We start from the raw sequence: 17330 nt of genomic DNA on the forward strand, positions 1-17330 counted from the left end.
CATGTTTTTGTTAATTTGTTTTCTGAGGTTTTTCCCCTCTCTCCAGCATAAGGCGCTAGTCGATTCAGGCGCAGCGGGGAGTTTTATAGATCGCGGACTCGCTCAGAGGTTGAGGATTCCGTTAGTTAAGGTAGACCCACCCCTTCCCCGTGCACTCCTTAGATAGTCGACCATTAGGGTCAGGGCTGGTCAGGGAGGCCACGATTCCTCTGGAGATGATTACGCAGGGGAATCATAAGGAGCGGATTAGTCTGTTCCTTATTGATTCACCTGCGTTTCCGGTGGTGCTGGGGATTCCCTGGCTGGCTATTCACAATCCTAGGATTTTGTGGAAACAGGGAGCTCTCCAGGGGTGGTCTGATGAGTGTTCAGGCAGGTGTTTAGGAGTTTCCATCGGTGCGACAACGGTGGAGAGTCCAGACCAGGTTTCCACCGTGCGCATTCCTGCTGAGTATGCCGATTTGGCTATCGCCTTCAGTAAAAAGAAGGCGACCCTATTACCACCTCATCGACAGGGGGATTGCGTGATAAACCTCCAGGTAAACGCTACACTCCCCAGGAGTCACGTGTATCCTTTGTCCTGGGAGGAGACGTTGGCTATGGAGACATATGTCACGGAAGCCCTGGGACAGGGGTACATTCGGCCCTCCATGTCACCCGTCTCCTCAAGTTTCTTTTTCGTGAAGAAAAAGGATGGTGGTTTACGTCCGTGTATTGATTATCGAGGTCTAAATTCCATCACTGTGGGTTTCAGTTATCCACTACCTCTCATCGCTACGGCGGTGGAATCATTTCACGGGGCGCGATTCTTCATAAAACTGGACCTCAGGAGCGCGTATAATCTGGTGCGTATTCGGGAGGGAGATGAGTGGAAAACCACGTTTAGTACCACATCTGGCCATTATGAGTACCTCGTCATGCCGTACGGGTTAAAGAATGCTCCAGCCATCTTTCAATCCTTTGTTGATGAGATTCTCAGAGACCTGCACGGACAGGGTATAGTGGTGTATATTGACGACATCTTGATTTACTCCGCTACACGCGCCGCGCATGTGTCTCTGGTACGCAAGGTTCTTGGGCAATTGCTGGAGCATGACCTGTACGTGAAGGCGGAGAAATGTGAGTTTTCCAAACGAGCCGTTTCCTTCCTGGGTTATCGCATTTCCACCTCGGGGGTGGTAATGGAGGGTGACCGCGTAAAGGCTGTGCGTAATTGGCCGACTCCGACCACGGTAAAGGAGGTGCAGCGTTTTTTTAGGGTTTGCCCATTACTACCGAAGGTTTATCCGGGGCTTTGGTCAGGTAGCGGCTCCTATTACCTCACTGCTGAAGGGGGGGGCCGGTGTGTTTGCAGTGGTCAGCAGAGGCGGACGGAGCTTTCCGTCGTTTGAAGGCGCTGTTCACCGACGCGCCAGTGTTGGTGCATCCGGACCCTTCTTTGGCATTCATCGTAGAGGTGGACGCATCCGAGGCTGGGGTTGGAGCGGTGCTCTCACAGCGCTCGGGTACGCCACCGAAGCTCCTCCCTTGTGCTTTTTTTCAAAGAAGCTCAGGCCAGCGGAGCGGAATTATGATGTGGGGGATAGGGAGCTGTTGGCCATGGTTAAGGCCCTGAAGGTGTGGAGACACTGGCTTGAGGGGGCTAAGCACCCTTTCCTCATCTGGACTGACCACCGTAACCTGGAGTATATCCGATCAGCTAGGAGACTGAATCCTCGTCAGGCAAGGTGGGCCATGTATTTCACCCGATTTCGTTTTACGATCTCGTATCGACCAGGTTCCCTCAATACTAAGGCCAACGCCCTGTCCCGCCTATATGACACCGATGACCGGTCCATCGATCCTACTCCCATCATTCCGGCTGCCAAGCTGGTAGCACCGGTAGTATGGGAGGTGGACGCGGACATCGAGTGGGCACTAAGGGAGGAACCTGCGCCTCCACAGTGCCCGGAGGGTCGTAGGTACGTGCCGCTCGCTGTTCGTGATCAATTGATTCGTGGGCTCATAGTCTACCCTCGTCAGGTCACCCGGGTATTTCGAGGACGGTGCGAGGTCTTAGAGGGAAGTACTGGTGGCATACCTTGTTGAGAGACGTGCGCTTCTATGTCTACTCCTGTTCGGTGTGCGCCCAGAGTAAGGCTCCTAGGCACTTGCCACGGGGGAAATTACAACCCCTCCCCGTTCCACAACGGCCGTGGTCCCATCTATCGGTGGATTTTCTTACGGATCTTCCCCTGTCTCAGGGGAATACGACGATCCTGGTCGTTGTGGATCGGTTCTCGAAGTCCTGCCGTCTTATCCCTTTGCCCGGTCTCCCTACGACCCTGCAGACTGCGGAGGCACTGTTCACCCATGTCTTCCGGCACTACGGGGTGCCCGAGGATATCGTTTCTGATCGGGGTCCCCAGTTTACGTCACGAGTATGGAAGGCGTTTATGGAGCGTCTGGGGGTCTCGGTCAGCCTGACCTCGGGGTATCACCCGAAGAGTAATGGGCAGGTGGAAAGAGTGAACCAGGAGGTGGGTAGGTTTCTGAGGTCGTTTTGCCAGGACCGGCCAGGGGAGTGGGCGAGATACATCCCCTGGGCTGAAATGGCCCAGAACTCACTAAGCCACTCCTCTACCAACATGTCACCGTTTGAGTGTGTGTTAGGGTACCAGCCGGTTCTGGCACCATGGCATCAGAGCCAGACTGAGGCTCCTGCGGTGGAGGAGTGGGTGCAGCGCTCTAAGGAGACCTGGAAAGCCGCCCAGGAGTCATTGCGTCAGGCGAGTGGACGGCAGAAGAGGAGCGCTGACTGTCACCGCAGTGAGGCCCCCGTGTTTGCACCGGGGGACAGGGTCTGGCTCTCGACCCGAAACCTGCCCCTCCGCCTGCCCTGCCGGAAGCTGGGTCCGCAGTGTGTAGGGCCATTTAAAGTCCTGAGGAGAATAAACGAGGTGTGTTATCGATTGTTACTCCCTTCGTATTATCGTATTAACCCCTCGTTTCATGTGTCTCTCCTCAGGCCGGTGGTAGCTGGTCCCATGCAGGAAGGTGAGGTTCCGGAGGTCCCTCCGCCCCCTCTGGACATCGAGGGGTCCCCGGCGTACACGACACGGGCCATTCTGGACTCGAGACCCCGGGTGAGGGGCCTGCAGTACCTCGTGGACTGGGAGGGATACGGGCCGGAGGAGAGGTGCTGGGTCCCGGTGGGGGATATATTGGATCCCACTATGCTAAGGGAGTTTCATCGCCTCCATCCAGATCGCCCTGCGCCTCGCCCCCCGGGTCGTCCCCGAGGCTGGTGTCGGCGCACTGCGGGAGCCGTGCGTCAGGAGGGGGGTGCTGTCACGAATACCACCGAAGGTGGCTCCCCTTCCTGTTCGGGTGGCGCTCGGCGGTCACCGATCCCTTTTTCATTTGGTTGTGTCTAATTGTTTTCACCTGTTCCTTGTTGGGGTTTTGGGATGGGTGTTATTTAAGTTTGTTTAGCCCGCTGGTGTTTGTGAGGGCTTGTTGTTATTTGACGTATGTGGTGTTTGTGTTCTTTTGTTTTTTCGCTGTCCTGTATTTTTAGTAATTACGGTTTTGGGCTTGTTGCACCTGTGTTTTGGGCTTCACCCATGTTTGTAACTGGTTACTTTACGAAAGGACATTAAAGCGCCTTCTGCTCTCTGCGTCTGACTCCACACCCATCACTCTCCAGTCGTTACACACAGGCAAAATCTTAGAGGAAAACCTGGTTTAGTCTGCTTTACACCAGAAGAGTGGCCAAGTTACAGTTTTGACTTAAATCTACTTGAATATCTATGGCAAGACCTGAAAATGGTTTTCTAGCAATGATCAACAACCAATTTGACAGAGCTTGAAGAATTTTGAAAAGAATAATGGGCAAATGTTGTGCAATCCAGGTGTGGAAAGCTTTTAGAGATTTAACCAGAAAGACTCACAGCTGTAATCGCTGCCAAAGGTGATACTACAAAGTATTGACTCAGGGGTGTGAATAGTTATGTAAATTAGATGTTTATGTTTCACATAATTTTTGTAAATAAAAACATTTCTAAAAACATGGTTTCACTTTGTCATTATGGAGTATTGTGTGTAATTTAATGCATTTTGAATTCAGGCTGTAACACGAGAAAATGTGGAATAAGTCGTGGGGTATGAATACTTTCTGAAGGGACCGTATGCTATAGTAAAAAGCATGATGTAATATATAAAATAGAACAGAATATTTTTCCAAATGACAAAACTTGCCATTGCTAAGTGATGCGCATCTTGTGTCTGGAACAGTTATTCTCAAAGGGTGATCATTTCAAGCGAGTTGGAAGATAATTTTCTCAGGGTTACAAACCAAAATCGGTCTTCTTTTCGATATACTGACGTTAGATTTATACTGAACAAAAATATAATCGCAACATGCAACAATTTTAAAGAGTTTACTGAGTTTAAGTTCAAATAAGGAAATCAGTCAATTTAAATAAATACATTTGGCCCTAATCTATGGATTTAACCTTACTGGAAATACAGATATCTGTTGGTCACAGATAACTTAACAAAAAGGTAGGGTCTTGGATCAGAAAAACAGTCAGTATCTGGTGTGGCCACCATTTGCCTAGTAGCACGACACATCTCCTTCGCATAGAGTTAATCAGGCTGTTGATGGCTGTGCAAAGTTGCTGGATATTGTCAGGATCTGGAACATGCTGTCGTACACGTCGATCCAGAGCATCCCAAACATGCTCAATTGGTGACATGTCTTGTAAGTATGCAGGGACGGGAACATTTTCAGCCTCCAGGAATTGTGTACAGATCCTTGCATTATCATGCTGAAACATGTTGTGATGGCAACGGATGAATGGCACGACACTGGGCCTCAGGATCTCGTCACAGTATCTCTGTGCATTCAAACTGCCATCGATCGTACGTAGCTTATGCCTGCCCATACCATAACCTCACCACCACCATGGGGTTCACAACGTTGACCTAAGCAAACCGCTAGCCCACACAACGCCATACACGTGGTCTGCGAATGTGAGGCCGGTTGGAGCTGGCATATAGTAGAGAAATTAACATGACATTTTCTGGCATGGCAACAGCTATGTTGTCATTCTTGCAGTCAGCATGCCAATTGCACACTCCCTCAAAACTTGAGAAATCTGTGGCATTGTGTTGTGTGACAAAACTACACATTTTAGAGTGGCCTTTTTTTGTCCCCAGCACAAGGTGCACCTGTGTAATGATCATGCTGTTTAATCAATTTATCGATAAGCCTCAGGTGTAGGGATTATCTTGGAAAAGGAGAAATGGTTACTAACAGGGATGTAAACAACTTTGTGCACAACATTTTTGTCACGATCGTCATAATAAGTTGGTGAGAGAGAGGACCAAGGCGCAGCGGGAAATGAAGACATCTTCTTTTATTTGAGATGAAGATAAAACGAACACTATACATAAAAAAGAAACAAACCAACAAAACGACCGTGAAGCTATAAACGTAGTGCACAGACCAGCAACAAACGTTCAACATAGACAATTCCCCACAAACAGCTAGAGCCTATGGTTGCCTTAAATATGGCTCCCAATCAGAGACAACAATAACCAGCTGTCTCTAATTGAGACCCAATTCAGGCAACCATAGACTTTCCTAGATACCTACACTCAACCATAGACACAGCTAGACTTCTATACTAAACATAAACCCAGCTACTCTAATAAACCCCCTAAACCTTACAACCACCCTAGACACTACAAAAAACACATACATTCCCCATGTCACACCCTGACCTAACTAAAATAATTAAGAAAACAAAGAAATACTAAGGCCAGGGCGTGACATAACCCCCCCCCTTAAGGTGCGAACTCCGGGCGCACCAGCACAAAGTCTAGGGAAGGGTCTGGGTGGGCGTCCGTCCACGGCGGCGGCTCCGGCACTGGTCGTGGTCCCCACCCCACCACAGTCACTACCCGCCTCCGTAGCCTCCTCCAAATGGCCACCCTCCACATTAACCCCACTGGATTAAGGGGCAGCTCCGGACTAAGGGGCAGCTCCGGACTAAGGGGCAGCTCCGGACTAAGGGGCAGCTCCGGACTAAGGGGCAGCTCCGGACTAAGGGGCAGCTCCGGACTAAGGGGCAGCTCCGGACTAAGGGGCAGCTCCGGACTAAGGGGCAGCACCAGGATAAGGGGCAGCACCAGGATAAGGGGCAGCTCCGGACTGAGGGACGGCAGCTCCGGACTGAGGGACGGATCCTGGCTGGATGACGGCTCTGGCGGATCCTGGCTGGACGGCTCTGGCAGATCCTGGCTGGACGGCTCATGGTTGGCTGACGGATATGGCTGCTCATGGCTGGCTGACGGATCTGGCTGCTCATGGCTGGCTGACGGATCTGGCTGCTCATGGCTGGCTGACGGATCTGGCTCCTCATGGCTGGCTGACGGATCTGGCTGCTCATGGCTGGCTGACGGATCTGGCTGGCTGACGGATCTGGCTGCTCATGGCTGGCTGACGGATCTGGCTGCTCATGGCTGGCTGACGGATCTGGCTGCCCATGGCTGGCTGACGGATCTGGCTGCCCATGGCTGGCTGACGGATCTGGCTGCCCATGGCTGGCTGGCGGATCTGGCTGCTCATGGCTGGCTGGCGGATCTGGCTGCTCATGGCTGGCTGGCGGCTCTGGCTGCTCATGGCTGGTTGGCGGCTCTGGCGGATCCTGTCTGGTTGGCGGCTCTGGCGGATCCTGTCTGGTTGGCGGCTCTGGCGGATCCTGTCTGGTTGGCGGCTCTGGCGGATCCTGTCTGGTTGGCGGCTCTGGCGGATCCTGTCTGGTTGGCGGCTCTGGCGGATCCTGTCTGGTTGGCGGCTCTGGCGGATCCTGTCTGGTTGGCGGCTCTGGCGGATCCTGTCTGACGAACGGCTCTGGTTGGCGGCTCTGGGGGATCCTGTCTGGTTGGCGGCTCTGGCGGATCTTGTCTGACGAACGGCTCTGACGGCTCGGGACAGACGGGCGGCTCGAATGGCTCGGGGCAGACGGATGCCTCAGATGTCGCTGGGTAGACGGATGGCTCAGATGGCGCTGGGTAGACGGATGGCTCAGATGGCGCTGGGTAGACGGATGGCTCAGATGGCGCTGGGCAGACGGATGGCTCAGATGGCGCTGGGCAGACGGATGGCTCAGATGGCGCTGGGCAGACTGATGGCTCAGATGGCGCTGGGCAGACAGGCAGTTCAGGCACCGCTGTGCAGACGGCAGACTCTGGCCGGCTGAGGCGCACTGTAGGCCTGGTGCGTGGTGCCGGAACTGGTGTTACCGGGCTGGGGACACGCACCTTCAGGCTAGTGCGGGGAGAAGGAACAGGGCATACTGGACCCTGGAGACGCACATTAGGCCTAGTGCGTGGTGCCGGAACTGGTGGTACCAGGCTGGGGACACGCATCTCAGGGCTAGTGCGGGGAGCAGCAACAGGACGCACAGGACTCTAGGGACACACAGGAGGCTTGGTGCGTGGTGTAGGCACTGGTGGAAATGGGCTGGAGACACGCACCATAGGGCTAGTACGTGGAGGAGGAACAGGGCACACTGGACTCTCGAGGCGCACTATAGGCCTGGTGCGTGGTACCGGCACTGGTGGTACCGGGCTGAGGGCACGCACATCAGGGCGAGTACGGGGAGAAGGAACAGTGCGTACAGGGCTCTGGAGACGCACAGGAGGCTTGATGCGTGGTGCCGGAACTGAAGGCACTGGACTGGAGACACGCACCACAGGGAGAGTACGTGGAGGAGGAACAGGGCTCTGGAGACGCACAGGAGGCTTAGTGCGTGCTGTAGGCACTGTCTTAACCAAACGGCTAGCACGCACCTCAGGACGAGTATGGAGAGCTGTTCCCGGTGACATTAAATCACCAACACGTTCATTCGGACGGATGCCGTCCCTCATGCACCAAACCAATACATCCCTCATAACTCTCTCCTCCAATTTCTCCATTAACTCCTTTACTGTCTCTGCGTCACTCTCCTCCAAATCCGCCCTCACCGGCTCCTTACGGTAAACAGGAGGAGTTGTCTCACGTCTCCCGACTGACCCAACTTAACTACCCGAGAGCCCCCCCCCCCCCCCCCCCCCCCAAGAAATTTTTGGGTTTGACTTACGGGCTTCCAGCCTTGTTTCCGTGCTGCCTCCTCATATCTCCGCCTCTCTGCTTTCGCTGCCTCCAGCTCAGCTTTGGGGCGGTTATATTCTCCTGGTACTTCGCGGTCCAGAATTTCCTCCCAATTCCAATAGTCCTGTGTAGGTGGGTCCTGTTGTTGTTTCACACGCTGCTTGATCCGATTCTGGTGGGGAATTCTGTCACGATCGTCATAATAAGTTGGTGAGAGAGAGGACCAAGGCGCAGCGGGAAATAAAGACATCTTCTTTTATTTGAGATGAAGATAAAACGAACACTATACATAAAAAAGAAACAAACCAACAAAACGACCGTGAAGCTATAAACGTAGTGCACAGACCAGCAACAAACGTTCAACATAGACAATTCCCCACAAACAGCTAAAGCCTATGGTTGCCTTAAATATGGCTCCCAATCAGAGACAACAATAACCAGCTGTCTCTAATTGAGACCCAATTCAGGCAACCATAGACTTTCCTAGATACCTACACTCAACCATAGACACAGCTAGACTTCTATACTAAACATAAACCCAGCTACTCTAATAAACCCCCTAAACCTTACAACCACCCTAGACACTACAAAAAACACATACATTCCCCATGTCACACCCTGACCTAACTAAAATAATTAAGAAAACAAAGAAATACTAAGGCCAGGGCGTGACAATTTTAGAGAAATAAGATTTTTGTGCGTATTGAAAATTCCGGGGATCTTTTATTTCAGCTCATAAAACATGGGACCAACACTTTACATGTTTCGTTTATATTTTTGTTCAGTATAGTTTATAATGCCTGTTTTGGGAATTTTCTAAATGGATTAGCAATTCCACTTGAAATGAAATTTAGGGAGAAGAACTATGTAATGCTTGGCTTGGAACACTAGAGTCAAACCAAATTATCGTTGTCTTCAAGAAGACATAAACATTTTCGAGCCCAAGTTTCACTTGCACGTTTGTGCAGCCACAAAGCACATTCCACCAAATAGTTTTACAGTATGTGAAAAAAAGGTGATCTTTGGTTAAAGTTTTGAGTTTTGATGTCTGTTCGAGTACTCGATTACTCATGACCATCCCTAACACTGGGGCCCTCATTTTAAGCTGCAGAGGTGTTTGGAACGATCAAACATGGGATTATGACCAAGCGTTTATATGGTTTACTCACCAGTGTGACCACAGACAGATTGAGTTTCACAATTTAATTAGAAGTGTGAAACAGTTGGGTGACTTTAGCGTGTGCCAACCTGGCTGGAAGGCTCGACTTTTAGCCTTTTACAGAACAGGAGTATTGTGCCAGTTGGCTGGCAGAGTTGTACTTGGAATAGATATTATACCTTGGCTCTTCATAGAGGGAGTACTATAAATCATGATATATTCAATGACATTATAGTTAATGAAAGCCACATTTGTTTTAGTAGATCATCTAATCCAGTGGATCTCAATCCTGGTCCTGGGTTTTTGCCCTAGCACTACACACTTGATTCAAATCATCAAAGCCTGATGAGGAGTTGTTGATTTGAATCACGTGTGTAGTGCTAGGGGGGAAACAAAAATGTGCACCCCTTTGGGTCCCCAGGACCAGGAATGAGAATCAATCAATCAATCTTTTCAAGAGGCCTTTCTTTCACCAGTCTTTCCAGCTCAGTCTGTTTGGTCTATTACATGATCTGTTTCTCTTGAACACTGAACATTTCTCAACACTTGCGATATCTTGGTGTAATAAATGTAAACATGCTTAAATATTCTATCTAGATCTATATAGAAACATTATCTAAACTAATCTCTCTGCCTTAATCTTTGGATCTAATTTTCCACAACAACATGAATTAAACTAAAGTTATACATTTGACATTGGTGTTCCATTGAATGACTGTATTCACAGCTCACCGCCCTGCCTTATGACAAGAGACCCCTACCTGCCCTGCAGAGGAAGGGGGAGCCAGCCCAGAGCCAGCCTGAGGAGTCCCCTCTCCGCTGGTCACCACCCTCCATAGCCCTGGGTTGACCGGGGAGCCTGAGCTCCTCACAGAGAGAGCCCAGAGATAGGCCAGCATCCCAATTGAGGTGTATGGAGACAGACTGGTGAGATAAATACACGCAAGCACGTATGCATGCATGCACGCACAACACACACAATCACACACGAAAGCCCAGACAGAAAAACAGAGACCTTGCATGATGTGTGTCTCGTACTATGAAACAAAGATAAATTATTTAAAGAATGACAGTAAAAAGCTTTGGGGCACCTTAAATAAAAATTTTGGGGAAAAAGCCAACTCGGCTCCTTCATTCATTGAATCAGATGGCCCATTCATCACATAGCCCACTGATATTGCCTACTACTTTAATTACTTTTTCATTGGCAAGATGTCACGTTCCTGACCTGTTTTCCCTTGTTTTTGTATTTGTTTAGTATGGTCAGGGCGTGAGTTGGGGTGGGCATTCTATGTTGTGTGTCTAGTTTGTCTGTTTCTGTGTTCAGCCTAATATGGTTCTCAATCAGAGGCAGCTGTCAATCGTTGTCACTGATTGAGAATCATATATAGGTGGCTTGTTTTGTGTTGGGGATTGTGGGTGGTTGTTTCCTGTCGCTGTGTTTGTGGTCTGCACCAGATAGGACTGTCTCGGTTTTCACGTTTGTTGTTTTGTATTGTTGTAAGTGTTCACAGTTCGTTAAATTAAACATGTTGAACACTAACTGCGCTGCATTTTGGTCCTCTCCTTCATCCCAGGAAGAAAGCCGTTACACAAGATAATACAACTTAGGGATGCTGCTGACACTACACATCCAAGTATAATTATGAAATACAAGAATTGTACAGTGTGGAAGAGGTGAAAAACTATTGTTGTCTATCAACAATGACAAGCCACCGGGGTCTGACAATCTGGATGAAAAATTCCTGAGGATAATAGCAGACGATACTGCCACTCCTATTTGCCACATCTTCAATTTAAGCATAGAGAGTGTGTGCCCTCATTCAGGCCTGGAGGGAAGCTAAAGTCATCCCGCTACCCAAGAATAGTAAAGCCCCCTTTACTGGCTCAAATAGCTGACCAATCAGCCTGTTACCAACCATAGTAAACTTCTGGAAACAATTGTGTTTTACCAGATACAATGCTTTTTCACAGTAAACAAATTGACAACAGAATTTCAGCATGCTTATAGGGAAGGACACTCAAAAAGCACACCACTTACACAAATGACTGATGATTGGCTGAGAGAAATTGATGATAAAATGATTGTGGGGGCTGTCTTGTTAGACTTCAGTACAGCTTTTGACATTGTCAATCATAGTCTGCTGCTGGAAAAACTTGTGTTGTGGCTTTACACCCCCTGCTGTAATGTGAATAAAGAATTAGTTGTCTAACAGAACACAGAGGGAGTTCTTTAATGGAAGCCTCTCAAATATAATCCAGTTGGAATCAGGAATTACCCAGGTAGCTGTTTAGGCCCCTTGCTTTTTTCCATTTTTACTAACGACATGAGTAAAGCCAGACTGTCTATGTATGCGGATGACTCAACACTATACTCGTCAGCTACTACAGTGACTGAAATGACTGCAACACTCAACAAAGAGCTGCATTTAGTTTCAGAGTGGGTGGCAAGGAATAAGTTAGACCTAAATATTTCTAAAACTGAAAGCATTGTATTTTGAACAAAACACTCACTAAACCCTAAACCTCAACTAAATCTTGTAATAAATAATGTGGAAATTGAGCAAGTTGAGATGACTAAACTGCTTGGAGTAACACTAGATTGTAAACTGTCATGGTCAAAATATATTGATGCAGTATTAGCTTGCGTCAGTTACTTGATGTGGAATTGAGTTCCATGTAGTCATGGCTCTATGTAGTACTGTGTGCCTCCCATAGTCTGTTCTGGACTTGGGGACTTTGAAGAGACCTCTTGTGGCATGTCTTGTGGGGTATGCATGGGTGTCAGAGCTGTGTGCCAGTAGTTTAGACAGACAGCTTGGTGCATTCAACATGTCAATACCTCTCTTAAATAAAAGTAGTGATGAAGTCAAGCAGTAAAATTTTATATTAAAAAAAAGATTAAAAAACACCTTATGCAACAGCGGGGACTGTGAAGCAACACAAACATTGGCACAGACACATGCATACACACACACGATAACATACGCACTATACATACACATGGATTTAGTACTGTAGATATGTGTTAGGGGCCTGAGGGCACACAGTGTGTTGTGAAATCTGTGAATGTATTGTAATGTTTTTAAAATTGTATAAACTGCCTTAATTTTGCTGGACCCCAGGAAGAGTAGCTGCTGCTTTGGCAGGAACTAATGGGGATCCAAAATAAATACAAATACAAACCTGCCCAGAAACTGACTGACTGACTTACTCTCCAATACTCCTGCCGCACATCTGCCCTAGGTGGCTGGAGCATATTCAAAAACCTTAGGCAGCAGGGCATCTTCCCGGTAGGACATCTACAAGAAGCTGACAGAAGTATCGGCTGGGACACCCAAGGAGGAACTGAGGGCAGCAGTTTTTCTGGTCAAGAAGGCCCTCCAGGTTAAAGTATCGTCTCTGAGTTTCAAATGGCACCGTATTCGGTATTTGCATGTGTCCTAGATGACATCGTATGAATAGGGTGCCATTTGGGACACAGACTCTCCCTATTTAGCCTAGGTGTGATAATTGACTGGCAGTTGTGATGCCTGGGGGGTCGTGTTCTTTATCACTCAGAACAGTAGGTTTACATGTTCACCTTTTAGTGCCTTTAACCACACTTGGCCCAGATTGAAGTTACATACAACATGTAGAACATGAAATAAGGGCTAGCTACCTGCCCTGTGTCACAATGACTAACAGCTCTCTTGTTGCCTGGGGCTGATTTATGGAGGCCAATCAAACCCACGCTGTGGGAAACCTGCACTGGGGGAGGTGATTATGGTTACCTTTTCACAGTCATGTGTTTTTATGAACGGAGAATAAGTGTGTGCACTGAGTAGTTTGTGAACAAAGACTAAATATTGCTCAAGCAGTTTAAGAGGGTCGTTTGCACAGGGCATTTCCATCGAAAAGGACCCAACGTGAAAGCTAAGCATCGGGGAAATCAAGGCATTCAGTGGATTTTAAAATATTTTTTACATTTTCCATCTTAAAAATTAGGCGTAAGTAAAGGCTTTGATTTCTGGATAAACAGATGGAAAATGGGTATTAGAAAACATCTGCCAGAAAAACTCTTAAAATGTATCAGAAATGCATCAAAATACAATCATGTTGACGTAAAAACCCCTGCCAACTAATATTAACACTTATATTTAGTTTTGGAGAAATTGTTTACCTTCTGTAAATTAAAGAAATATTGCCTTGTGCCCTGTAATTCCATTACCAAAAAACAACATACAGTAACTTCTCATTTCTAATTCTCTCCTGCATGTGGAGAGAGGATAATGAAAATTCACAGAAGTAGCATGTAATGGTAGACCTACCAAATTAGTTATAGTGATTTTACTGATATCAATTTTGTTGATTAATTATTAAGTGATTCAAACAAATTGGTTACGGAATTACAAAATGTCAGTAACGGAATTACTGCAACTGAATTGGCTACAATGGGAAATCATTATAGTCACAAACCACAGTTGGGTGACCTGCTACTGTCCTCCTTTCCACTGGCATACTGTTATGTTCAGCTCATAACTGTTTTCTTTCTCTTTCAAACCAAGAGTGTTAAAACAGTCTGAGTCTGGACAACTTCTCTCTCTCTCTCTCTTCTCTCTCTCTCTCGTGTTAATGTCACCTATCCCAGCTCTTTCTGACACCTACCCATGGGCCCCTTCTCTTTCCATTTACTTTAACCAGCAGGACGTGCATTAGCTTTGAAAAGTAGTTCAAATTTGGTCAGTCCATCCTGGACTTGATGTTCATGGACTAGACCAAATCTGAACTTATCAAAGACGTATGTTTCACAGGTTTGGACAGCACAGTACAGCATATTACTGCACAGTGAGTAGAGCACAGTAAAGTACAGTACATTGAGTAGAGTGCAGTCCAATACAATATGTGGAATTGCCCCTCACAAAAATAGACAAAACTTCTGAAATATTTTGAATGTATTTATTCTTGCTTAACTTACACAGGGGCAAACCAGGCTCTTATTTGTGAACGTCCTTGTTCGGGCTGTTGTTTGTATGCACCTACCAAAGACTAGGCCTATTTACGTTTCCTAAAGTTGAGCGTGATGGTACCTGCTTTCTTCACAAAATGGATGGCATTATTTAGCATTGTGTTATGTTATTTGTGGCATTTTTGTCCTTGTGTTTGTTGAACTAATGTGATAGCTAGTCCCCCCTTGCCCTGCCCTTCAAGTCCAAAGGGGTTTTCCCTTGAAAGTGAAGGAAAAGCCTTGTCCTTGTTTTGAAGGCAGGCAACCAATCAGGTTATCAATCGGTTGTTGCTGTCAGCTGAAAGTGGCTGGAGGATAAACTGAAGGACAGTGGGTCAGGGTGAGATCCAGAGGGTGATGTTGATTTCAGGCCTAGATAATGTCTAGAACAGAGTAGTTGAATGGTAAACATTTAACCATGTCGGATTTCCCCATGTTTCAAAAGTCCAAACTGAAGTCAATATGTAACGTGAACAAACATTCATTCTCACACATATATAAATATTATGGTTCCATGACACTGCACATTGTGTTAATTTCCAGAAAAATACATGGTGCCAAATTTTTCACTAAAATTGTTCACTCATGAAGCACTATTTTAGAACTGGTGAGGAAATGTGTAAGGTTTTGGTGTGAATTGAAAAGCTTTAAGCTGTGTAAAGTGAATTGAAAAGGGATAGTTTATTGGCCAGATATGTTTACATTGGACATTCCACTGCTGTCACAGGCTTTGATTGACCATGCTCTTTGAGTGCTTTACACTGCAGCTAGTCACTATTAGAGCTGCCTACCAACCGTTTACTGTTCACACACACACACACACACACTCTAGCCACCCCCCTAACAATGCTCCCCCTGTCCCACTCACATTCCCACTGCTCGCTGCTAGAGCTCTTTCCTTAAACAAATATTAGAGAGGATTGGTGACAACACTGGCCTTGTAAGTTGCAACCACTTTCCCTGACTTGTTCTGCAATGAGAAAGTAGGTCTAAATAATCTACACAGTGATATTTTTGTGGGAATACAATGTATATTTATTCTATGTGATTGCTTTATCAATGGATTGCTCAGTGCTGGCTGATAGTACGCTATAGCAACATCACAGTCTGAGTTGTATTGTATGATATCTGGCATCCAGATTACCAGGCTAGTTAGAAACCAGGCTGTAACCACTAACTATGACCAGGCTAAGTCAATAGTTGCCATGCTGGTTACTTTGTGTTGTGAACAATTGTTTATTGGTTTGCAATAAGAAAAAAAACACAAACAATAAATACTACAATAAAACAGAAAGGAGGGCGGCAGGTAGCCTGGTGGTTAGAGCATTGGGCCAGTAACCGAAAGGTTGCTGGATCGAATCCCTGAGCTGACAAGGTAAAACTCTGTCATCATGCCCTTGAGCAAGGCAGTTAACCCACTGTTCCCCTGGTGCCGAAGACGTGGATGTCGATTATGGCAGCCCCCCCCACCTCTCTGATTCAGAGGGGTTAAATGCGGAAGACACATTTAAGTTGAATGCATTCAGTTGTACAACTGACTAGGTATCCCCCTCTCCCAACCACAAAAATGCCAGAGTAGCTCATTGTCACGTTCTGACCTTAGTTCCCTTTTTATGTCTTTATTTTAGTTTGGTCAGGGCGTGAGTTGGGGTGGGCATTCTATGTTGTTTTTTCTATGTTTTGTTCTATTGTCCTTTTCTATGTGTTTGGCCTAGTATGGTTCTCAATCAGAGGCAGGGGTCAGTCGTTGTCTCTGATTGGGAGCCATATTTAGGTAGCCTGTTTTTCATTGTGTTTTGTGGGCGATTATTTAGTGTAGTGGATGTCACCTTACAGAACTGTTGCGTTTCGTTCTCCTTTGTTATTTTGTTTAGTGTTCTATGTTTAATAAATATAATGATGAACACGCTGCGCTTTGGTCACCTCATTCCAACGACGAGCGTTACACTCATAGGGCAGGAACCAGTTTCTATTGTGTGAACATCTCCCCCTGGACAGGATGCTAGTGTCTGTATGCTGAGTGCCAAGTATTTTTAAAGTCTGTGGTTTGACTCCACCGGGATTCGAAACCCCAACCTTCAAATCTCAGGAAGGAAACTCTGAGTTGACTAATGTTTTACTTAAAAAAAAAAAATACAACTAGAGTATGGATCAAATGGTAGAGCATGGCGCTTGCAAAGCCAGGGTTGTGGGTTCCATTCTCACTGGGAATCAGTATGAAAATGTAAGTCACTCTGGATAAGGGATGGAAAGAAATGTACAGAATGGTTACCTAGAGGAAAATGGGGGAGGTTCATGGTTTTTCAATTTAATTAAGTCAATGGGATGGTTTAGTATATTTTTTAAATCTATTCCAGGGGAGTTTCATGTTATTTGTAATTGATGAAATGTCAATATTTCTCAGTGTTTTAGAATTTTTACTTATTAAGCTATATAAGCTACATATATATATATATATATATATATATCTCAGAGGACCTGAGCCCTAGGATCATTCCTCAGGACTACCTGGCCTGATGACTCCTTGCTGTTCCCCAGTCCACCTGGACGTGCTGCTGCTCCAGTTTCAACTGTTCTGCCTATGGAACCCTGACCTGTTCACCGGACGTGCTACCTGTCCCAGACCTGCTGTTTTCAACTCTCTAGAGACAGCAGGAGCGGTAGAGATACTCTGAATGATCGGCTATGAAAAGCCAACTGACATTTACTCCTGAGGTGCTGACCTGTTGCACCCTCGACAACCACTGTGATTATCATTTGACCCTGCTGGTCATCTATGAACATTTGAACATCTTGGCCATGTTCTGTTATAATCTCCACCCAGCACAGCCAGAAGAGGACTGGCCACCCCTCATAGCCTGGTTCCTCTCTAGGTTTCTTCCTAGGTTTTGGCCTGTCTGGGGAGTTTTTCCTAGCCACCGTGCTTCTACACCAGCATTGCTTGCTGTTTGGGGTTTTAGGCTGGGTTTCTGTACAACGCTTTGTGACATCAGCTGATGTAAGAAGGGCTTTATAAATACATTTTATTTGATATATCAATG

General features: G+C 46.9%; 1 pseudogene; it reads left to right on the plus strand.

The window, feature by feature from the left end:
- The window catches only part of LOC129861437 (centrosomal protein of 104 kDa-like), a 64188-nt pseudogene that overhangs the window by 14915 nt on the left and 31943 nt on the right, over positions 1–17330 (plus strand).

The sequence above is a fragment of the Salvelinus fontinalis genome, chromosome 8 (assembly GCF_029448725.1).
Source record: "Salvelinus fontinalis isolate EN_2023a chromosome 8, ASM2944872v1, whole genome shotgun sequence".
Lineage (NCBI taxonomy): Eukaryota > Metazoa > Chordata > Actinopteri > Salmoniformes > Salmonidae > Salvelinus > Salvelinus fontinalis.